Source organism: Triticum urartu, unplaced genomic scaffold (assembly GCF_003073215.2).
Source record: "Triticum urartu cultivar G1812 unplaced genomic scaffold, Tu2.1 TuUngrouped_contig_2454, whole genome shotgun sequence".
Lineage (NCBI taxonomy): Eukaryota > Viridiplantae > Streptophyta > Magnoliopsida > Poales > Poaceae > Triticum > Triticum urartu.
Window position 1 is genome coordinate 1 of NW_024112935.1, and position 24,891 is coordinate 24,891.

At 46.1% G+C, this 24,891-nt stretch overlaps 2 pseudogenes; both read right to left on the reverse strand.

Moving 5' to 3' along the window:
• Positions 1-7: 7 nt before the first annotated feature.
• Positions 8-2,103, reverse strand: LOC125526965 (annotated as a pseudogene).
• Positions 2,104-9,848: 7,745 nt separating this feature from the next.
• Positions 9,849-20,322, reverse strand: LOC125526967 (annotated as a pseudogene).
• Between the last annotated feature and the right edge of the window lie 4,569 nt (positions 20,323-24,891).

Genomic DNA, 24,891 nt, shown 5'->3' on the forward strand with positions numbered 1-24,891 from the left:
TCACATCTTGAAAGAATGACCTTGAGGCCAGCTCACTGAAAATTTGTTTGCCAATGGTTTCAAGACAAACTTGCTTTTCCTGTATGAAACCATGTGCAATCCATAGTTGGATCAGCTTGTCCACATCAATCTCGTAATCTTTTGGAAATACAGCACAAAAAGCAAAGCATTGCTTCATATGCGATGGCAAGTCATTGTAACTGAGCTTGAGTATTGATAAGATTCCTGTCTCCTCGGTGCAAATGCTGCTTCTGATTGATATAGCCTCCCATTCTTCCTTACTGGTCTTGGTGCACAGTACAGAGCCTAGTGCTGTTGCAGCTAAAGGAGAACCAACACATCTCTTCACAATCTCATCAACCATATCTACCAACTCGGTGGGCCTTTTCTCTACCTTCTTGAAACGACTGAATGTTGTTGTCTCGATGATTTTCTTTATGAATTTATCATCCAAAGCTTTGAGATTGTAAGCTTCAATAGTGTGCATTATTCCTGCCACTCGTTTGTCACGAGTAGTTGTCAAGACCACACTACCCATGCCACCATATTCAAGACGGGCCTTGAGCTGTGTCCAAATCTGAACCTGTCGTGCCCAGACATCATCCAATACAAGGAGGTACCGTTGCCCACTCACCACATTCTGAAGGATATCCAGTGGTGTTTTCTTTTTCATGGAAGCATCTGCTTCTTTCCTATCACTCTTCTTCTTAGGAGCTTCTTCAACTATACTTTTTGCCAGAGAATCCACATCAAAGCAGTCAGAGACACACACCCATAGAAGCAAATCGAAATACTTCTGAATTTTTGGGTCATTGTACACAAGTTGTGCTAACGTGGTCTTGCCCTGACTGCCCATTCCAACGATGGGAACAACCGTGAGATCTGCATTGTTAGCTTGCCCAACTAGTATATCAACAATTTTCTTCTGATCGTTGGCTCTAGATTCGATGATGATTTTCTTGATTTCCTCTGGGTCAGTGCTAGCATGATCCGTCCGCCGCAAATGACTGGATACCGGCGGCTGTTGCTGATACTTAAAGCCAAAGGCGTTCATTTCGGTCACAAGGACCTCGATGTCCTGCACAATCTTGCGGAGCTTTCTTCCCATCCTGTTACGGAACACAAAACGGATGTGGGTGGGAAAGAGGTTTACAAAATCCAAGCAGCCAAGCTCCTTGTAGTGTCCCTCCTTTTTGGCCTTGCGACGAAGCGCCTCGTACTTGAACTCGTTGAAGACTTCATTGGCCTGGTAAGCCACCTTCTTGATGGCCTGGAGCCAGGCAGCCGTCCCTTCTCTATGGGAAGCCACTTGCTCGGCGTCGGCGATGATGTCCAGGATTGCAGGCAGTTGTGCATCAGGATCTCATGTTGCTCCTCCGTGCCTTTCATCACCTTGTACTGAGCGAGGAGGCTGTTGGACACCTTGTCCTTCACGATGGACAACAGTGGCCCGACCACCATGGTGGCCACGAGCTCCACCCTTGGAACGCGAAGGTGAGGGCTCGCAAGAACACAGAGGAGCGCAGGTTGAGGAAGACAATAGTGGTGGGAGCAAATAATGTGCTTGCTAGCCTGCTTGTGGAGAAATGGAAGAAAAAACAACGTGGAGGCGGACGAGGATGGTTGTGGCCACACATATGCTTAGAGCATCTCCAGCCGTTCGGCCCCCAGGACGCCCAAAAAGCGTCGTCTAGGGCCGAACCGGCGCTTACATTCGGCGTGGGGGCGATTGCGTTCCCAGTCGTCGCCCCCACGTCGCCCCCAGGGCGCCCCAACTCAGGGGAAACTCGGCGATTTTTCATTCAAATTTGTACGAAAAACAGAAAACAAACAAACTACGCCTAGCCCTACTACGCCGCGGCCGCCGCCTGCCTTCTACATGCCGAGGATCCTGTAGAACTGGGTGTAGTCATCGCCGTCCTTGTCGTCGTCATTGTCACCGCCCTGCGTCCCACCGGAGCCGCTGGTGTCCCTGCTGCCCCCCTGACCAGAGCCGCTGAAGCGCAGGGGGGTTCGACGGCCCAGGCACGTCCTTCTCGTCACTGTCGAGGACAACGACGACGCCCTCCTCACGTCCGCGACGCCGGACCTTGATCTCCTCATGGGCCCGGCGCTGGCGCGCCACCTGCTTGATCTCGGACTATGCGCCCAAAAGGCGCAAAAAAATGGCGCACAGCCACCATGCCTTAGCAGAACAATACCTCGCTATCGCACACTATGGCCAAACAACACAACAACACACAAAAAACCAAAAAAACAAAAAAGTTCGTCGCGGCGGTCCTAACATCTCGCGTAGCGCCACTATCCCCTCCTGCGCCGGACCGACACCACCGCGCCATCGGCTCTTCGGACCGCACTAGGCAGGAAACGGAAACGCAAACGAGGGAAGGAGGCGCCGCTAACAACCCTCAGTTGATGATAAGCAGGGCGCCGCTGACAACAACAGGGACGCGGCAACCCACAAGCGGACAGTCCTCCAATAAGCCAACAAGCATACCGGCTTGACGGGAAGCGGACAAAAACCACAAACAACAACACAACCACCCAAGCACCAGAAGCATACACGGACACCAGAACAGAGAGCGAACCGAGCCCGACGAACACAAAAAGAAGAAGGTTAGCCAACTAACCACACACCATTCGCACTGCAGGCCAGTACTAGGAGCTAGCCACCAAACCAGAAAAGGGCCAAAGAAATACAGAGAGGCGGACGACCCGAAAACAAGACACAGATAAACAACACAACCCACACCAACGAACACACCCACGCCGCACCAGGCACCGTAAAACATCGAGACGCACCACCAACGCATGTCTCCCACCCACCCAAAAAAACCAACAAGTCTCGCATGCGATCGAATGCCAACAAAACAAGGCACAAGGGAAAAAAACAAACAAAAAGATAGGTGGTTGCAGCGCCGACTCTAGGTACATCGCACAAAAACAGAACAAAACACAACAACAAAACAAAAGACAGACCGCGCGGTCGAGTGCATCGTCCACAGCGTGTGGCTGTCGGCGGCATACCTCGGCTCGTTCCACTGCTCCTCCGACCGCGACGAACGGATGCAGGCGGTTTCGGCCCGCCGTTCAGCCCCAATGGACACAGGGGTATATCGGGGCGCGTCGGCGCTCAACTTCCACAGCCCGACACCCGCATGTTTGGGGGTGCTAGATAGTCGGCCTCGTAGAGTAGGCGCGCCTCGTCCTCATGGAGATGGCGGCTGCCGAAGCTGTTCGCCGCCGCGGCGTCGCCGGGGTACCGCTCAGCCATTGCTCGTCGGCGGGGGAAGAGGGGGAAGAGTGGATTCTGTGGTGAGACGAGACGAGAGAGAAGGCGAGTTGTGGCGACTGTGGCGTTCATCGGCGGGGAGGAAGAAAAACAAACACCAAAAAAAACAAGTGTGGCGCTTCATCAGAGCCACCACCCCAAGGGAGAGGATCGGCTTTTAATAGCCGAAACACGGGGCGGTGAGAGTCTGCAATGCCGGGTATGATGCGCGGCTGGAAGCAGGCGGAGTACGCGCGTCGCGGTGCCTTCACTGCACCGCCTGTGAGGCAACAATGGAGACTGGCCGGCGTGGCAGCGCGGCAGCCTTGGCATTGATTCCTGCGGGAACCGAGGCAATGAGGACGACGAAGCGGCGTGTCGCTGACTCGGCGGACCCATTCCCATTCACGCCAAAATCAGTTTTCCGGGCGCGCCGGATTCGGCCTGGGTCCGCCGGCGCCCGTTTCGGACCAAACTGACGACAAACGGATTTCTGTGGACGCGACTGGATCGTTTTTTTGGGTGCCGGCGTTAAAAGATGACCTGGCGGGGCCTATTGGGACGCGGCTGGGGAGGCTCTTACATGATGAGGATGCAATGAACCTAGCAAACAGACGGCCGAGTAACTGAAGTGTGCGTAGCTGTACTGTACTGTACTAACAATCGACCCTACAAGAAATCATGAGAATTGTCAGGACGGGGCGAGAAATCATGACTGGTGTTGAGTGCTCTAATCCTTGGTGTTAGGTGTTCACATAGCCTTGATTCTGCTTGGGTGTGTTCGTGAGTGAGTTCGGTTTCAGTCCGTGTCCAACAGCTGCGTGTACTATATCTTGGGATCCTGTTCCTCCGGCGACGGCGTGCTACCTCCTGTCGTGGCTTCGAGACGCCTGAGCGAAGCGCTTTTTCTTTTTAGGGCCGCCCTGCCGGTCTGGTGGGCCGAAGATGACGGCCCAGTTTAGGAATAAACTAACTGCAGCGCCGCTCTGTTCCTATGTTTAGTACCACACTGCTCGGCTAAGAAGGAACCACGCGAGTTAAATAGCCCGGTGCTGAGCACTCCATCGCCGAGGACGCAAAGCTCATTCATTGGCTTTGCCGAGGCAAAGAGCTTTCACTACGTACTTCTGGCCGGGCCTGTCCTGTCGGCTTGTTACCCTTGGTCACCCTCGTTGTGTGTTGGGTACTAGAAGTACGGTGTGATGTCAGTCTTTTTTTTCTAATATTTTGCTATTTTGATTTTTTTCCCTCTCTTGTTCTAATGTGTTGGGTCTTTCTTTTTCTAATATCTTGCTATTTATATATTCGAGGGGTTACAAGTACGGTGTGATGTCGGTCTTTTTTAGCTAATATTTGGTTGCTTCATATTTTTTTGCCACTTTTGTTCTAATATGCAGTCTTTTTTTCCTAATATTATGCTATTTATATTTTCATCCCTTTTTCCTTATATACTTCTATTTATATTTCTTCCATTTTTCTCTAATATTTTGCTACTTCATATTCTTAGCCTTTTGGCTTGTCACCCTCGCTGTGTGTTGGGGGTTAGAAGTACGGTGTGATGTCAGTCTTTTTTTCTCTCTAATATTTTGTTATTTGTTGTTGGTCGTTTTTTCCAAATATTTTGCTACTTCATTTTTTTTCTCTTTTGTTCTAATATGTCAGTCTTTTTTCTAATATTTTGCTATTTATGTTTTTATCTTTTTTCCTAATATATTGCTATTTATTTTTTTTGGTTCTTCCCCAATATTTTGCTATATCATATTCTTAGTATTTTTTTTACTTCATCCATTTCTAAATATAAGTCATTTTAGAGATCTCAATATAAACTACATACGGATGTATACAGACTTATTTAGAGTGTAGATTTATTCATTTTGCTCCGTGTGTAGTCCATATTGAGATCTCTTAAAAACCTTATATTACCAAAAAAGGGTTTCCCCCGCTTTGTATTCCAAAGCAACGAACACCATACACATAGCATTGCTGAGGCGAGCAGCACATCAAGCCCAAAAGAAAAAGAAGAAACAAATGCCAACAACGGCAGCTCGACAAAGCGCAGATGAACCACCACCACTGCGCCCTCCGAAGACAAACCACCACAGCCCGAGGCTCCGACCTGCCGCGTACCAAGCGACACCTTCAAGAAGGAATGCGACGCCGACAACGCTGTTGCTCGGACGAGTCCTAGGGTTTCCCCCAGTACGCGGAGGGAAGTGAAGGATGGCTACCACCGACACCCTCCAAGCATGAATGGTGGCACCCGTCGGTGTCACCGCATCGGAGCCGGACGAACCGACAAAGATTTCTCCCGCACTCCAACCCCACCACCCAACCGGAACCGACCAGCCAAACCACCGCCCAACACCATGCGGCATCGCGGTTGCGCCGCTACCCACGCTGTCTCACTACGAGCACCAACACGAGGCCAAGAAGATCGGAGAGAAGAGCCAAGCGACGGGAGCTGCAGCACCAAGGCCGAGCGGGAGGGAACCACCTCCTCCGCCGTCGTGCGAGAGGCCCGAGCCTCCGGCATAGTTGTGGTTGCCGTCCGGACATGGCAGCAGGGCAAACCAAGCCACCCCTGGCCCGGCCAGGCCCGAAACGGGCCCGCTAAGCCCCGCCGGCCATGCTGCAGCAGGCTGGCGCCGGCTCCGCCAGCACCCCGCTGCTCAACGCTGCTCCCCCGCCTCCCAGAAGTCTCTTCACGGACCCGCCCCGCCGCTAGCCCGCCCAGGCCCAGATCTGGGCCGAGCGCCGCCGCCAGGACCCACCGCCAACGACGACGCCGCCGTCCAGCCGCCCGCCCGCGCCGCACCGGGTAACCCCGCCGCCACCCGGACCATCGCCGCCTAGGAGCACCCCCCGGTGCAACTCCGCCCCGCGCCGGAGAGCCATCGAGAGGGGAAGGTCAGGGGGCCGCCGCCACCAGCGACCCGGGGCCAGGGCGGCCACGGGCGCCAGTGACGGCGGCAGGAGGAAGGGGAGAGGTGGGGGCTGGAGGAGGGAGCAGGCGATGGCGGCCGGTCGACCGCGGGGGCAACGCGGTCGCGAGGGGACGGGGATTTTCAATCATCTGAAGAAAAAAAAACCTATATTTATGAACGGAGGGAGTATATATATATATTCTTTCTTCTTTCCTAATATTTTGCTGTGCCGAGGACGCAAAGCTCATTCATTGGCTCTGCCGAGGTAAAGAGCTTTCACTACGTACTTCTGGTCGGGCCTGTCCTGTCGGCTTGTTACCCTTGGTCACCCTCGCTGTGTGTTGGGGGTTAGAAGTACGGTGTGATGTCAGTATTTTTCTCTAATATTTTACTACTTTAATTTTTTCCCTCTCTTGTTCTAATGTGTTGGTCTTTTTCTAATATCTTGCTATTTATATATTCGAGGGGTTACAAGTACGGTTCAATGTCAATCTTTTTTTCCTTGCTATTACAATTTTTTTCTCTTTGTTCTAATGTGTCAGCCTTTTTTTCTAATATTTTGCTATTTGGGGAGGGGGGGGGACAGAAGTACAGTGTGATGTCGGTTTTTTTAGCTAATATTTGGCTGCTTTATATTTTTTTGCCGCTTTTGTTCTAATATGTCAGTCTTTTTTCCCTAATATTTTGCTATTTACATTTTTATCCCTTTTTCCTAATATATTTCTATTTATATTTCTTCCATTTTTCCCTAATATTTTGGTACTTCATATCTTAGCCTTTTGTACACCCTCCGTTTCTAAATATAAATCCTTTTAGTGATCTCAATATGAACTAGATACGGATGTATACACATTTATTTACAGTGTAGATTCACTAATTTTGCTCCGTGTGTAGTTCATATTGAAATCTCTTAAAAGGCCTATATTAAGGAACGGCGGGAGTAATATTTTATTATATTTAGGAACGGCGCTATTCGTCACCTTGGGTGAGGAATAGTTATTCTTCACCCCCCCTCTATTTTAACATGAATGCATCGTAATTTTACGTTTCGTAGATTTTGTCTTATTTCAGACATAAAATGAGAACGTAAGAAAATATATAATCGCTGTAAAAATATTTTATGTTACGCAAATTATGAAACGTAAAAACATAGTGTAAAATGTACATAAAATGTAATTTTTCTGGTCTTCTGACCTTTTTTATGCCAAATTTTACGCAGTGAATCAATATGACTGTAACTATTTGTATTTGAAACATAATTTATTTATGAAATGATCGTAAGATTAGCTCGGGTGAAGAATAATGTATTCTGCACCCTGGGTGATGAATAGTAACACTATATATATATATGTTTTCCCTTCTTCTTCTTAATATTTTGCTATTCTATATTCTTTTCGTATTTTGTTCTAATATTTCGCTATTTTATAGTCTTCTTTTCTTTTTTGTTCTAATATTTTGCTATTTTGGTGCTCTACTTTTTTCCCTTCCACGGCTCAAAGAAGGTAGTGTCCTCTAACTCTCCTCTAAATATTTTACCTTTTTATTTTATTAGTCTTTTTTGCTATTTTCTTCTAATATTTCCCTATTTTACCGCTCTGTTTTTTTCGCTTTCCAGCAACGACGAGGCCCATTAGAAGTGATGCCCAGGCCAACTAGACCCAGGACCACCTAACAACCGATGGCCCAGCCGAAGCGAACAAATTCTATGGTAGTCTAAAAAAAATATGTACAGAAGCAAAAACTCTCACATAATTTATTTATTTTGCGGGAGACTTTCGATTTATTCATCTTCAATCATGGCAAAGAACACCAGAAATAATAAAAATTATAACCAGATAAAATAAGGTCGAGTGGAAAATGTATCCGCGTAAAGTATACAAATAACTACGCACTTGATTAAAAAAATGTCCGAGTAGAAATGTTTCTCCAAGAAAAATATTGTCCCTCACATATAAGAATGTGTACTAAACATATCAGTGAGAAAATTTATTATTACCCATATGTTAAAATTTTGAGAATGCATTTGTTAACATAATTCCGGTGAGATTAATGGGTGGGAACATGATTACATTTTTTTCATGGTGGCAGTCAAAATCAAAATTGGTCTACAGTGCATATGGAGTACTGTAGAAGAGTACTTGTAACTGGCTGATCAATGCTAAATCTGAAACCAGCCGCTACGTACCGCTGCACTTGTCAGACAGCACATGCCTTGTTTGATCCAAAGCTACTGCCTGAAATCAGTTATACATATTGTTGCACTTGCCTGACAGTGTCATGCTTCGTTTCTCTGGACATACATATAGATGAATGCAGTGAACTCATCGAATTGATCATCATATCAACTCATTTTAGAACATGTAAGCGTTCTGTTTTTTCATCTAAAGAAAGAACGTTATGAAATTTCGCCTCATCCTGTTGGTAATCAGTAGCTGATTGGTTTTGTTTCAGTGACGGATTTTTTTCCTGAACTTTTTGGTATTGTTCTTGGTGGTTTTCAGGTTTCCAAATCAGGGAGAAGGGAGGGAGATTGCCCGATTACTGGCACGGTTGCATCAATGGCTGGCTGATCACGTATGAAGCTCTAGACCATCCTCCTCCTGGATGAAGAATCGACGGGGAACTTAAAGTGGTTCGTGCTGAATATCGAACCTTGATGAGAAACTTGGTACATAAAATTCAAAGTGGATCGCTATGATGCAATGCATACAAAAGTTCCCTAACATCACTTCAGAACAGTATTCCTAGCTGGGGCAGAGTACGAGTGCAAATCGACAGCTCAAATAGTTCATAAATAACAGTGCTCTTTCTACGAACCAAAACAGTAGCACTGTTATGTGTTAAACACACTGTTGGTTGCCCAGTATAGATACTACTACTGTCATACAAGTCCATAACTAACTAAAATTCGAAAACGGTGGCAGAATTTTGATACAAACTGACGGTGCCCAGGGCTGAACGTCGCAGTATAAGGGGGAACCAACAGCTTCAGATATAACATAATGGTCACCAAATAACAGTACATGTATGCACAAGTCAAAATAGTAATAGTACAGTTATACATACAGACATACAGAGACCAACAGACAGACCTACCAAAAATTGGGCTAACAAGTTACCTCTTCTGAGCATAGCACCCAAAAAAGAAATACTGACAGAATTTCGACAAAAAAACCTGACAGTGCCAGGCAGAACTTCGAAAAAGAAATACAATGGTATAGCAGCCCATAGGTGAACAGAAGTGCAGAATACAACTACTGATTAGTCAAACAAGATCTCTTTCTGGGGATAGAAACAAATGATGGAAAATAGTGTTTGGCGCGCTTTCTGACTACTGATCTCGCAATTCAACATGGCAACAACTTTCGTGTGGCAACATCACAAAACAAACATGGCAATACCAATTGTTGATACTGGTGGGTCTTGCAAGACAATAGTTCTACTCCAAGTGATCTCTCTTTCCGTCAGTCTGTCCATGCTTGAAGGATTCTGCCAAGGAAGCCATGCACGATCAACACCAGAAGAAAGCCAAACTACAATGATGAGGCATGTATCCTTTTTCCGTCAAAATAAATATTAGGGTACAGTATCACCAACCTTTGCAGACAGCATATCTTCCGAGTCTTTGGGAATAGTAGTTCAACCTTTGCAGATCATATTTCCATGTCTTCGGCTTTCAGCAGCATAGGCTCTGCAGGATTATTAATGTAAGAACTTACACTCGAGAAATCATAAAGAAATGACGAATTAAGATAAAGGAATATTTAACTTGCTCTGTTTTTCTGTCCTACTACTAGTGAAGTATTATTGTCTAACTAGCATGTAACACCCGCTAGCAAGTAGTAATAGAGAAGGTAATTGCTTGTGTGCTTACTTCCATAACGATGCGCATCTATGTCACACCACTGGATGCCACCCAGGCGTTTGCTGCAGACTTCCAGGGAGCGTCTTCATACCAGGGCAGTCTCAATGAGAAGATGTTGGAGAGATGAGTATGCTTGTGGCACATCCGGTAGGGATGATCTGCAGTCATGCTGGAGGTACTCCAAGGATTGGAGCTCGGGAGAGCGGGTTTCCAGAGATGCCAACCGACCACAGTTAACAATGTCTAGTCTCTTGAGGGACGGGGGAATATAGAGGACCCCTGTTAATCCATGACAGCTGTACAACGATAATTCTTCTATACTGGATGACCCTTGATGAGTCGATGATACTGACTGTCCCTGTTGCTGCTTCCTGCCGGATGTGATCGAGCTTACTGCAATTATAATGTAAATTGTCCTGAGAGATGCAGGGACGTTGAAGAGCTCAACCAAGTTTCTACAACTCCGTATAGTCAGAGTCTCTAGACGTGGCAGGAGGTTGACTGGTTTCTGATGATGTTGATTGCTCAGCAGAAGATTGTGCATATCCAGTCAGATTATTGCATTCCTCAATCCAAAGCTTCCTCAAGAATACCAATCCTTTGAACAATTTTTCTGGCCAGTGGATGAGCGTATGGCACCTCGCAATTGACAAATCTTGAAGGTGTACAAAGCATGCACACAGCTCTGTTACACTTATACCTGACTTAAAGTCTTTTAACACCAAAACTTCTAGAGGAAAGTCTTGAGCATTCCCATTCTCCTTGATGTTCACCACTTCCCTCAAACTATTCTCAGCCCCCGTTGAGGTTGTACTCTGTTCAATGCTAGTCAGTTCCAGATTGGTCAATGAAGTCATATGTCTCGCCACCCACAAGAACAAATCTACCTCGCGTCCTTCCAACTTCAATACACTAAGCTTTGGTGATTTAGCTGTAGTTGCCAACCCTGGACAATTCTTAATACAAACACTCTGTAGCTTAGGGAAGGTCGGATGTCCTGGCAATGCTTTCAACTTTACACAGTTGCTAATATGCAGCTTCTCAAGTAGAGGAAACATCATCACCTCTCCTTGCATCCCATCATTATCTATTTCCCACCATCTCTCCAAACAAACAAGACTGTTTAGCATAAGCTCCTTCAAATTTGGAAATGCAAACGATGTATCACACTCACCTGAACAACCATACTAGTTTTGTACAGCTGAAAAGATGGATCTCAACAATGTTTTGCAACATAGTCATCCATGTTGGGAAGGTGCTGGCTCCATATGACTCTATCCCTATGGCATGTAGTCCATCATGAGGTTTGAGATTCTCGAGCACTTTTGCATCCTCTTCATTATCCCGGCAGCTATTTGTAATAATTCCATCCGAAGGTCCATGTTAATCTCAGTTCTCTTAGCTCCTTGTTCACAAGGTTTGCTACTTTTGCATCCACTTCTGTCACGTTTGCCAGATTACGTAGCTTTAGTTGACCACCAAGGTTTAAATTTCCAAGCTCTCCCACATTACTGCAATTAGAGCCACTACCTGCTACAAAGCATGTAGTTTGTAAGGGATGTGAGGTTTCTGATGTCTCTAGGCATGCTCTTCAACTGTACACAACCATGAGTGTAAAGGTGACGGAGGGCAGTCATATACTTCATTTGTCTTGGAAGTTCAAGAAGAGCACTGCAGCCAGAGAGGTTCAGTGTTTGAAGGTTGTATAGAATGCTCACATCTTCAGGAAGTGCCTTGATACATCTACTTCTTGAGAGATCTAGGTACCTCAGGTGATGCAGATGTTTTGGTTTCAGCGGAAACGATCTTCTCTGTGAACAGAGCTGTAACGCTTGCAAAGAGCTATATTTTGATGAATGTTGCAACGAACTTTTCATATACCTATCACATAGAAGAGTTTGGATAGCTGGAGAGCTTTTCTCTAGAGAACTATTCAATTTTCTTTCTAGTTCCTTGCATGACAAAAATAAATGACGAGCAGTGTTTGGAAGCCACTCACTCTGACTTGTTTCCTCTGTTGCGACAACAGATTCAATTTTGCCTTGTTCCTCAGTTGCCAAGACACATTCCTTTCCCATTACAGACAGTGCAACATCGTGCATAAGATCGTGAATTTTACATGTAGTTCTGGAATAACACGACCAGGTGTCTTCAACTTCCTTGACCGTGGCTTGGACTTGTTCCACATCCTGAAAGAATGACCTTGAGGCCAGCTCATTGAAAATCTGTTTGCCAATGGTTTCAAGACGAACTTGCTTTTCCTGGATGAAGCCATGTGCAATCCATAGTTGGATCAGCTTGTCCACATCAATCTTGTGATCTTTGGGAAATATTGCACAAAAAGCAAAACATTGCTTCATACGCGGCGACAAGTCGTTGTAACTGAGCTTGAGTATTGGTAAGATTCCATTCTCCTCGGTGCAAATGCTGCTTCTCCTTAATACAGTCTCCCATTCCTCCTTACTGGTCTTGGTAGACAGCATGCAGCCCAGTGCTGTTGCAGCTAAAGGAGAGCCAGAACATCTCCCCACAATCTTATCAACCATATTCACCAACTCAGCAGACCTTTCCTCTTCCTTCTTGAAATGGCTAAATGCTGTTGTCTTGATAATTTCCTTTATGTATTGATCTTTCAAAGCTGTGAGATTATATGCTTCAACAGTACGCATCATTTCTGCAACTCCACCATCACGAGTTGTTGTCAAAACCACACTACCCATGCCACCATGTTGAAGTCGGGCCTTAAGCTGTTTCCATTTATAAACCTCTTTATTCCAGACATCATCAAGTACAAGGAGGTACCTTTGCCCGCTGACCAAATCCTGAAGTTTATCCAGTGGTGTTTTATTTTTCTTGGAAGCGGTTTCTTTTGTGCCATCATCCTTCTTCTCAGGAGCTGCTTCAACTATTCTTGTAGCCAGAGAATCCACATCAAAGTTGTTAGAGACACACACCCATAGCAGCAAATCAAAGTGCTTCTGAATTCTGGGTACATTATAGATAACTTGTGCAAATGTGGTCTTGCCCAGACCCCCCATTCCAATGATGGGAATAACTGTGAGATCTGCATTGTTAGATTGCATAACTAGTCTACTAACAATTTCAGTCTTATCATTGGCTCTGGATACATTGATGATTTCCTTGATTTCCTTTGGGTCAGTGATAGCATGGTCTGTCCGCCGCAACTGACAGGATACCGGCGGTTGTTGTTGATACTTAAAGCCAAAGGCATTCATTTCAATCACAAGGACCTCGATGGCCTGCACAATCTTGCAGGGCTTTCTTCCCATCCTGTTACGGAATACAAAACGTTTGTGAGTGGGAAAGAGTTTTACCACATCGAAGCCAAGCTCCTTGTAGTGCCCCTTCCTTTTTGCTTCACGACGAAGTGCCTCGTACTTGAACTCGTTGAAGACTTCATTCACCTTGTAAGCCACCTTCTTGTCGACCTGGAGCCAGGCCGCTGCCCCTTCTCTGTGGGCTGCCGCCTGCTCGGCATCGGTGATGATGTCCAGGATGGCAGGCAGTTTGCGCATCAGGATCTCATGTTGCTCCTCCATGCCCTTCAACACCCTGTACTTGTCAAGGAGGTAGTTGGACGCCTTCCCCATCACGATTTTGAGCAGTGGTCCGACCACCATGGTGGCCACCACCGCCGCCATCGGAACACCAAGAACACAGAGAAGGTCAAGTGCAGTGCGAGTGGATAAGAAAATGGTCTGTGCAAGATGCGCTTGCTTGGTTGCGAGGAAGATGGAAGCAAATGCTAGCTACTATTGACTTACATGAAGAGGTATTACATGTGGATGTGCTTGGTTTCCTCACTAGCACAATATACAAATGACAGTTGTAGTGTTCTAGATACTTGTACTTAATAAAACATCACTGCTTTCGAGTAGCATCTTTTCAGGAAAATTGTTTTCTTGGCGCCCAATGGCAGCGCCTTCAACAACGGTCATCGGTCAGGGCTACATCTATTTGCAAGTGTGAGCGCGTTGCTGCGCTATCTAGACAAATGTTAGTAGCCATGCTGCATCACACAGATTAGTGTGCAGGAACGTGACGCTGTGATGCTTCCCAGTAATACGCAATACTATTATGAAAGGGACCATGTCAGTAATATATTTATGCTAACGAGGCCAGTTGGATGCCTACAGGATAATTACTTTTTACTATTTGTTGCCAATGCTAATGCCAGAGGCGAAGAAACCGAGTCTTTTTACAATTGGTGTCCACTATGCCATTGGCACGCAGAGAACACAGTGAAGCACATAAAGGTGAACAAGCAGCCTAACAGTCATGTGCTTGCTTCCTTGCTTGCAATCAAAATGGAGGCAAATAATGCTAGCAAGTATCTACTTGAATTTCGAAGCGGAGACGTACATGTTGGAATGCGTTTGTCTTGAGGATGCTGGAGAAGCAAAGAGGAGCGAGGGCGGCGCTATGGCCCCCTCCTCCTCCGGTTCGGCTTGGCTTGAGGATCCCGCCGGCGCTCACTGGGGGGGATTTACGAGGCGGTGCTATCTGAATTCCCAGGCACCCTAGGAAGCCCAGCACCACTGAACAACTGAAAGCCCAGCGCTATCTGTTGTTTTTTACGGGCAGCAGTAATAAATTAAAGTTTGGGCTTGTTCACAGACTCAACACTCTGTTTGCTTGACTAAATTCACACTTTTGAAAGCTACTCCCTCCGTTCCAAATAGTACAAAGTTGAGTCATCTATTTGGGAACGGAGGGGGTATACATTAACTTTCTTTTACGAGCATGCACACGAATTCATGAAGAAGTAACTAAAGGAATACATAGGACCAATAAACAGTGCCCGAAACACCAGATACGAATACGTAAATCCAGACAAGTGCTGCAATTGCATGGTTTTGGTTTCAGAAGCATGAGATATGGGGGAAAACATGGATATATATACAACCGTGTCTTAATATTATATCTAGATAAATGTTGCCGTCTGTCATCACTGTGATGCGGTAGAAAATGCAGTGGAGGTAAAATACTCAACAGAAAGTCACCTAAAAATGCAGTAGCCCGCTGCTAGAATATTCTTGGGTTCAGTGTTCTTACCTGAATCTGAGCCACCGGCAGCTCCTGCCGCTCCCCCGTCCCACCCGTGGTTGCTCCACCACTCGCAATCTCCGGCGTGCCCACTCTCCGGACGGTTGCTGGAGAAGCGGAGAGGAACGGGGACGGTGGCGCCGGACGACGACGGCAGCTGGGCGCCGTCATCTTCCTCCCCCGATGTGAGCTGGCCTTGAAGAGGCTACCTCCCTCCCTCCCCTGTCCTCTGCCTCATCTCCTCCTCTTGTCTCAAAAAAAAAACTTACGTCCAATTTCGAACCTTTCCTCAAGAGAAGTCAATTTCTCAACAAAAAAGAAAAAACCTAGAATGACTTAACACCAACTACTTGACCCGCTAGTCAAATTAATATGATCGAATTTGTCTGGAGTTGAAAGCATTTTCATGTAAGAAAACCTTATTCCAATCCTTTAATGGCTCCGATGGTCATGATAACACATGTCCCCACAAGTTAGACACACATTGCTTTGGTCTGGTAGGCACAAAGAAGGGTGAAATCAGTTCAGAACAGTATTGTTGGCCATAAAAATAAAAAATAAAAAATGGTTCAGCTGGTTCAATGCTATGTTCTAGGATTGTACTGAAACTCTACACAATTGGGTTGACCGACCCGGTGCATCGAGAAGAGGGAGAAATGAGGGTGCAGCAGCAGGGTGGAGGAACAAAAAGAGACCAGGTTCAGCCTTGCCCAGTTCACGCCTAAAGAGATTCAGGTGGAAATTGTGACGACTCAAGAAGTTGCCACAGAGCGTTTCATCACTACAAGGCTCAACCCGTTGTGCAATCCAATTTATAGTACTAAAAATATGAAGTGGGTCGCAACGGCAAAACCAAAATTCCAAACATCACTAGTGAACAATATTTCTAGTGCAAAGTTATGAGGGCAAAGCGACAGCTTCAGATACCATATATGATGGTCAGTGTTATAGTACATGGTAAACAGAATATTGACTGTAAATCTTGGTACTCTATATTATACAAGTCCATAAATAAAACAGGGAAACTGCAACAGATTTTTTTACAAAACTTTTTCTCGGAAAGAAATACGATGATACATATAGCCCTAGGTAAACAGAGGTGGAAAATATAAATACAACTCCAGGTAAACAGAGATTATCCAAACAAGATCTCTTTCTGGGAACGGAATGATAGCCAAATAGTATTATAGGGGCGCTTTCAGGATCCTTCCGAGGCTTGCAACACCATGTGTTGGAACAGTTCTGCAAAAAGGTATCAGATTTTAAGTTTATTTTTGCTAAAAAAAGAACAGCTAAAGAGTTCCAGCAGTGATAGGCATACTTCTAGATCACAACCTGCATGACAACTTCCCTACTGGTATTGGTATTCTTGTGATTCTGCTCATAGCTCTCTAATCTCTGCGGATGGCATATTTCCATGTCTTCGGTTTCAGCAGTATAGGCTTATCTGCACAGATTAATCATGTAAAAACTTACACTTAAAGGGGCATCAATAAATTAAGAAATGACGAATTTAGGTTGAAGAAACAACCAGTTTTCTGTTGTCCTACTAGTGATGATATTACCATTATCTAGATAGTGCATTAAGTACTCACTAGTAAGTAATAGAGGAAGTAATTGTATAATGCACGCTTACTTCCATAGTGATGAGCATCTACATATTCCCTGTCAATTTTGCCCAACAGTTTTTGCAGGCTTGCAGGGAGCGTCTTCAGATCAGGGCAGTAGCTAATGCCAAGATATTCGAGAAGTAAGTATGATACTGGCTCATCCGGTAGGGATGACAGCGTAAGGCATTCAGAAAGACTGAGGTGCTTCAGCGATGGGAGCTCTCCCGAGCGGGATTCCAGAGATGTCAACCCACCGCAGCGACGAATTACTAGCTCCTTGAGGGACGGATGGAGATGGAGGACCCCTGTTAAGCCATAACACATAATTAGTGTTAGTTCTTCTAAATGCTCTGGCACTGCTCCGGGCGATGATGATGACACCTCAGGCATACTGGATGACTGTTGATGAATGGACAATGCTGACTGTCCTTGCTGCAGCCTCCTGCCGAATGGGGACTCAACCATTTCACAATGTTCAACTTTCATTCTCCTGAGAGATGGAGGTATGTTGAAGACCTCAACCAACTTGTGGCATGCCTTTATCACCAGAGACTCTAGACTTGGCAGGAGTTGACTCGTTTCTGATGATGTTGATGGCTCGGCAGAATCTGGTGCATATCCAATCAGATTATTGCAGAAGCTAATCTGAAGCTTCCTCAAGGATACTAATCCTTGGAACTCTCTTTCTGGCCAGTGGATGAGTGCATCACAGAAATTAATTGACAAATCTTGAAGGTGTACAAAACATGCACATAGCTCTGTTATACTTGATTTTAAGCTCTTTAACACCAAAACTGTCAGGGGTATATCATCATCATTCAATTTTTCCTTGACATCCAACACTTCCCTCAATCCATACTTAGCCTCCGGGGTGGCTCTGTACGCAGTGCTCTCCAGTTCCAGATTGGTCAATGAAGTCATATGTCTAGATAACCACCGGAACAACTTTACCTCACTTCCGTCCATGTTTAATACACTGAGCTTTGGTGATTCAGCTGTGATTCTCAAATCTGGACAATATCTGATACAAGCGTTCTGGAGCTCAGGGAAGGACGGGCGTCCTGGCAATGCTGTCAACTTTGTACAGCCAATAATACGTAACTTCTCAAGCCGAGGAAAGATTATTATGTTTTCACTATGCATCTCATCATTATCTATTTCCCCCCATCTCTCCAAACAGTCAAGATTTTCCAGCGTGAGCTCCTTCAAATTTTGCAACATAGTCATCCATGTTGGAAAGGTTGTTCCTCCATAGGACAATATGCTTATAGCATGCAGCCCATCATGAGGTTTGAGTTTGGCCAGGACTCTTGCATCATCCGCACAACTAGTTTCCTTATAATGATATTGTCCACGGGTCCATCCTAGAGTCAATTCTCTTAGGTCCTGCCTATTCACGAGGTTTGCCGCTTCTGCATCTTCTTCTGTCACTTTTGCTAGATAATATAGCGCTAATAGACCGCCAAGGTTTAAAGGACAGAGCTCTCCCACATTACTGCAATTGGAGCCACTACCTGCTACAAAACATGTAAGTGTGCATAGGGATGTGAGGTTTCTGATGTCTCTAGGCATGCTCTTCAACTGTACACAACCATGAGTGTAAAGGTGACGGAGGGCAGTCATATACTTCATTTGTCTTGGAAGTTCAAGAAGAGCACTGCAGCCAGAGAGGTTCAGTGTTTGAAGGTTGTAGAGAATGCTCATATCTTCAGGAAGCTCTTTGATAAAACTTCTTGAGAGATCTAGGTATCTCAGATGATGTAGATGCTTTGGTTTCAGCGGAAATGATCTTATATATACATTGAGCTGTAATGCTTGCAAAGAACTGTATTTTGATGAATGCTGCAACAAACATTGCAAAAGACCATCACACAGAAGAGTTTGGATAGCTGGAGAGCTTTTCTGGAGAGAAACGTTCAATTTTCTTCCTGGTTCCTTGCATGACAAAAATAGATGACGAGCAGTGTTTGGAAGCCACTCACCCTGACTAGGTTCCTCAGTTACATGGGCACATTCCTTTTCCATTATAGATAGTGCAACATCATGCATAAGGTCATGGATTTTACAAGTAGTTCTGGAATAATATGCCTTGGTGAATCTAATTTCTATGGATGTGGCTTGGACTTGTTTCACATCTTGAAAGAATGACCTTGAGGCCAGCTCACTGAAAATTTGTTTGCCAATGGTTTCAAGACAAACTTGCTTTTCCTGTATGAAACCATGTGCAATCCATAGTTGGATCAGCTTGTCCACATCAATCTCCTAATCTTTTGGAAATACAGCACAAAAAGCAAAGCATTGCTTCATATGCGATGGCAAGTCATTGTAACTGAGCTTGAGTATTGATAAGATTCCTGTCTCCTCGGTGCAAATGCTGCTTCTGATTGATATAGCCTCCCATTCTTCCTTACTGGTCTTGGTGCACAGTACAGAGCCTAGTGCTGTTGCAGCTAAAGGAGAACCAACACATCTCTTCACAATCTCATCAACCATATCTACCAACTCGGTGGGCCTTTTCTCTACCTTCTTGAAACGACTGAATGTTGTTGTCTCGATGATTTTCTTTATGAATTTATCATCCAAAGCTTTGAGATTGTAAGCTTCAATAGTGTGCATTATTCCTGCCACTCGTTTGTCACGAGTAGTTGTCAAGACCACACTACCCATGCCACCATATTCAAGACGGGCCTTGAGCTGTGTCCAAATCTGAACCTGTCGTGCCCAGACATCATCCAATACAAGGAGGTACCGTTGCCCACTCACCACATTCTGAAGGATATCCAGTGGTGTTTTCTTTTTCATGGAAGCATCTGCTTCTTTCCTATCACTCTTCTTCTTAGGAGCTTCTTCAACTATACTTTTTGCCAGAGAATCCACATCAAAGCAGTCAGAGACACACACCCATAGAAGCAAATCGAAATACTTCTGAATTTTTGGGTCATTGTACACAAGTTGTGCTAACGTGGTCTTGCCCTGACTGCCCATTCCAACGATGGGAACAACCGTGAGATCTGCATTGTTAGCTTGCCCAACTAGTATATCAACAATTTTCTTCTGATCGTTGGCTCTAGATTCGATGATGATTTTCTTGATTTCCTCTGGGTCAGTGCTAGCATGATCCGTCCGCCGCAAATGACTGGATACCGGCGGCTGTTGCTGATACTTAAAGCCAAAGGCGTTCATTTCGGTCACAAGGACCTCGATGTCCTGCACAATCTTGCGGAGCTTTCTTCCCATCCTGTTACGGAACACAAAACGGATGTGGGTGGGAAAGAGGTTTACCACATCAAAGCCAAGCTCCTTTGTACTGTCCCTCCTTTTTGGCCTTTGCGACGAGCGCTCGTACTTGAACTCGTTGAAGGACTTCATTGGCCTGGTAAGCCACCTTCTTGATGCCTGGAACCAGGCAGCCGTCCCTTCTCTATGGGAAGCCTTGCTCGGCGTTCGCGATGATGTTCAGGATTGCAGGCAGTTGTGCATCAGGATCTCATGTTGCTCCTCCGTGCCTTTCATCACCTTGTACTGAGCGAGGAGGCTGTTGGACACCTTGTCCTTCACGATGGACAACAGTGGCCCGACCACCATGGTGGCCACGAGCTCCACCCTTGGAACGCGAAGGTGAGGGCTCGCAAGAACACAGAGGAGCGCAGGTTGAGGAAGACAATAGTGGTGGGAGCAAATAATGTGCTTGCTAGCCTGCTTGTGGAGAAATGGAAGAAAAAACAACACGGAGGCGGACGAGGATGGTTGTGGCCACACATATTCTTAGAGCATCTCCAGCCGTTCGGCCCCCAGGACGCCCAAAAAGCGTCGTCTAGGGCCGAACCGGCGCTTACTTTCGGCATGGGGGCGATTGCGTTCCCAGTCGTCGCCCCCACGTCGCCCCCAGGGCGCCCCAACTCAGGGGAAACTCGGCGATTTTTCATTCAAATTTGTACGAAAAACAGAAAACAAACAAACTACGCCTAGCCCTACTACGCCGCGGCCGCCGCCTGCCTTCTACATGCCGAGGATCCTGTAGAACTGGGTGTAGTCGCCGCCGTCCTTGTCGTCGTCATTGTCACCGCCCTGCGTCCCACCGGAGCCGCCGGTGTCCCTGCCGCCCCCCTGACCAGAGCCGCCGACGCACAGGGGGGTTGGACGGCACAGGCACGTCTTCTCGTCACTGTCGAGGACAACGACGACGCCCTCCTCACGTCCGCGACGCCGGACCTTGATCTCCTCATGGGCCCGGCGCAGGCGCGCCACCTGCTTGCGGACATAATCCGCCTTCGCCCACTTGAGGGCGGTCTCGTCGGCGGCGGCCATCTCCGTGTGCTCCTTCTTGACGAGGAGCAACCCCGGCTCGGTCTTCGGCCGGACTAGGCGGAGGGAACACGGGGAGGGGCGGTCACCCTCGTTGATGACGAGGGCGCCGCTGCGGGTGCGGCACCCAAGCGGCGTCTCCTGCGGCTCCGGCTTGACGGGGCGGAGCACCGGCTACCCGGACGAGAGCGAACCGGAGCCCGACGACGAGGAGGTTGCTGCCTCCATTCGCTGCGGCGTCTAGGAGCTGCCACGAGGGCGAGAGAAGGACGGGGGCGCCGGGTACTCGAGGCGCAGCGTGTTGCCGGTCTCGATGCGTGTTGCGGGGGGATGGTGCCGTTGGCGGAGGCGATCTGGTCTTCGCGGCGGCGGTCGAAGTGCATCGTCCACAGCGTGTGGCTGTCGGCGGCATACCTCGGCTCGTTCCACTGCTCCTCCGACCGCGACGAACGGATGCAGGCGGTTTCGGCCCGCCGTTCAGCCCCAATGGACACAGGGGGTATCGGGGCGCGTCGGCGCTCAACTTCCACAGCCCGACACCCGCATGTTTGGGGGTGCTAGATAGTCGGCCTCGTAGAGTAGGCGCGCCTCGTCCTCATGGAGATGGCGGCTGCCGAAGCTGTTCGCCGCCGCGGCGTCGCCGGGGTACCGCTCAGCCATTGCTCGTCGGCGGGGGAAGACGGGGAAGAGTGAATTCTGTGGTGAGACGAGACGAGAGAGAAGGCGAGTTGTGGCGACTGTGGCGTTCATCGGCGGGGAGGTCGGCTTTTATAGCCGAAGCGGGGCGGTGAGAGTCTGCATGCCGGGTGATGCGCGGCTGGAGCAGGCGGGACGCGCGTCGCGGTGCCTTCACTGCACCGCCTGTGAGGCAACAATGGAGACTGGCCGGCGTGGCAGCGCGGCAGCCTTGGCGTTGATTCCTGCGGGAACCGAGGGAATGAGGACGACGAAGCGGCGTGTCGCTGACTCGGCGGACCCATTCCCATTCACGCCAAAATCAGTTTTCCGGGCGCGCCGGATTCGGCCTGGGTCCGCCGGCGCCCGTTTCGGACCAAACTGACGACAAACGGCTTTCTGTGGACGCGACTGGATCGTTTTTTTGGGTGCCGGCGTTAAAAGATGACCTGGCGGGGCCTATTGGGACGCGGCTGGGGAGGCTCTTACATGATGAGGATGCAATGAACCTAGCAAACAGACGGCCGAGTAACTGAAGTGTGCGTAGCTGTACTGTACTGTACTAACAATCGACCCTACAAGAAATCATGAGAATTGTCAGGACGGGGCGAGAAATCATGACTGGTGTTGAGTGCTCTAATCCTTGGTGTTAGGTGTTCACATAGCCTTGATTCTGCTGTTTTGTTCGTGAGTGAGTTCGGTTTCAGTCCGTGTCCAACAGCTGCGTGTACTATATCTTGGGATCCTGTTCCTCCGGCGACGGCGTGCTACCTCCTGTCGTGGCTTCGAGACGCCTGAGCGAAGCGCTTTTTCTTTTTAGGGCCGCCCTGCCGGTCTGGTGGGCCGAAGATGACGGCCCAGTTTAGGAATAAACTAACTGCAGCGCCGCTCTGTTCCTATGTTTAGTACCACACTGCTCGGCTAAGAAGGAACCACGCGAGTTAAATAGCCCGGTGCTGAGCACTCCATCGCCGAGGACGCAAAGCTCATTCATTGGCTTTGCCGAGGCAAAGAGCTTTCACTACGTACTTCTGGCCGGGCCTGTCCTGTCGGCTTGTTACCCTTGGTCACCCTCGTTGTGTGTTGGGTACTAGAAGTACGGTGTGATGTCAGTCTTTTTTTTCTAATATTTTGCTATTTTGATTTTTTTCCCTCTCTTGTTCTAATGTGTTGGGTCTTTCTTTTTCTAATATCTTGCTATTTATATATTCGAGGGGTTACAAGTACGGTGTGATGTCGGTCTTTTTTAGCTAATATTTGGTTGCTTCATATTTTTTTGCCACTTTTGTTCTAATATGCCAGTCTTTTTTTCCTAATATTATGCTATTTATATTTTCATCCCTTTTTCCTTATATACTTCTATTTATATTTCTTCCATTTTTCTCTAATATTTTGCTACTTCATATTCTTAGCCTTTTGGCTTGTCACCCTCGCTGTGTGTTGGGGGTTAGAAGTACGGTGTGATGTCAGTCTTTTTTTCTCTCTAATATTTTGTTATTTGTTGTTGGTCGTTTTTTCCAAATATTTTGCTACTTCATTTTTTTTTCTCTTTTGTTCTAATATGTCAGTCTTTTTTCTAATATTTTGCTATTTATGTTTTTATCTTTTTTCCTAATATATTGCTATTTATTTTTTTTGGTTCTTCCCTAATATTTTGCTATATCATATTCTTAGTATTTTTTTTACTTCATCCATTTCTAAATATAAGTCATTTTAGAGATCTCAATATAAACTACATACGGATGTATACAGACTTATTTAGAGTGTAGATTTATTCATTTTGCTCCGTGTGTAGTCCATATTGAGATCTCTTAAAAACCTTATATTACCAAAAAAGGGTTTCCCCCGCTTTGTATTCCAAAGCAACGAACACCTACAACCCATAGCATTTTTTCTAATATTTTGCTATTTTGATTTTTTTCCCTCTCTTGTTCTATTTTTTTCTAATATCTTCATAAAATGTAATTTTTCTGGTCTTTTGACCTTTTTTATGCCAAATTTTACGCAGTGAATCAATATGACTGTAACTATTTGTATTTGAAACATAATTTATTTATGAAATGATCGTAAGATTAGCTCGGGTGAAGAATAATGTATTCTGCACCCTAGGTGATGAATAGTAACAATATATATATATATATGTATATATATATGTTTTCCGTTCTTCTTCTTAATATTTTGCTATTCTATATTCTTTTCGTATTTTGTTCTAATATTTCCGCTATTTTATAGTCTTCTTTTCTTTTTTGTTCTAATATTTTGCTATTTTGGTGCTCTACTTTTTTCCCTTCCACGGCTCAAAGAAGGTAGTGTCCTCTAACTCTCCTCTAAATATTTTACCTTTTTATTTTATTAGTCTTTTTTGCTATTTTCTTCTAATATTTCCCTATTTTACCGCTCTGTTTTTTTCGCTTTCCAGCAACGACGAGGCCCATTAGAAGTGATGCCCAGGCCAACTAGACCCAGGACCACCTAACAACCGATGGCCCAGCCGAAGCGAACAAATTCTATGGTAGTCTAAAAAAAATATGTACAGAAGCAAAAACTCTCACATAATTTATTTATTTTGCGGGAGACTTTCGATTTATTCATCTTCAATCATGGCAAAGAACACCAGAAATAATAAAAATTATAACCAGATAAAATAAGGTCGAGTGGAAAATGTATCCGCGTAAAGTATACAAATAACTACGCACTTGATTAAAAAAATGTCCGAGTAGAAATGTTTCTCCAAGAAAAATATTGTCCCTCACATATAAGAATGTGTACTAAACATATCAGTGAGAAAATTTATTATTACCCATATGTTAAAATTTTGAGAATGCATTTGTTAACATAATTCCGGTGAGATTAATGGGTGGGAACATGATTACATTTTTTTCATGGTGGCAGTCAAAATCAAAATTGGTCTACAGTGCATATGGAGTACTGTAGAAGAGTACTTGTAACTGGCTGATCAATGCTAAATCTGAAACCAGCCGCTACGTACCGCTGCACTTGTCAGACAGCACATGCCTTGTTTGATCCAAAGCTACTGCCTGAAATCAGTTATACATATTGTTGCACTTGCCTGACAGTGTCATGCTTCATTTCTCTGGACATACATATAGATGAATGCAGTGAACTCATCGAATTGATCATCATATCAACTCATTTTAGAACATGTAAGCGTTC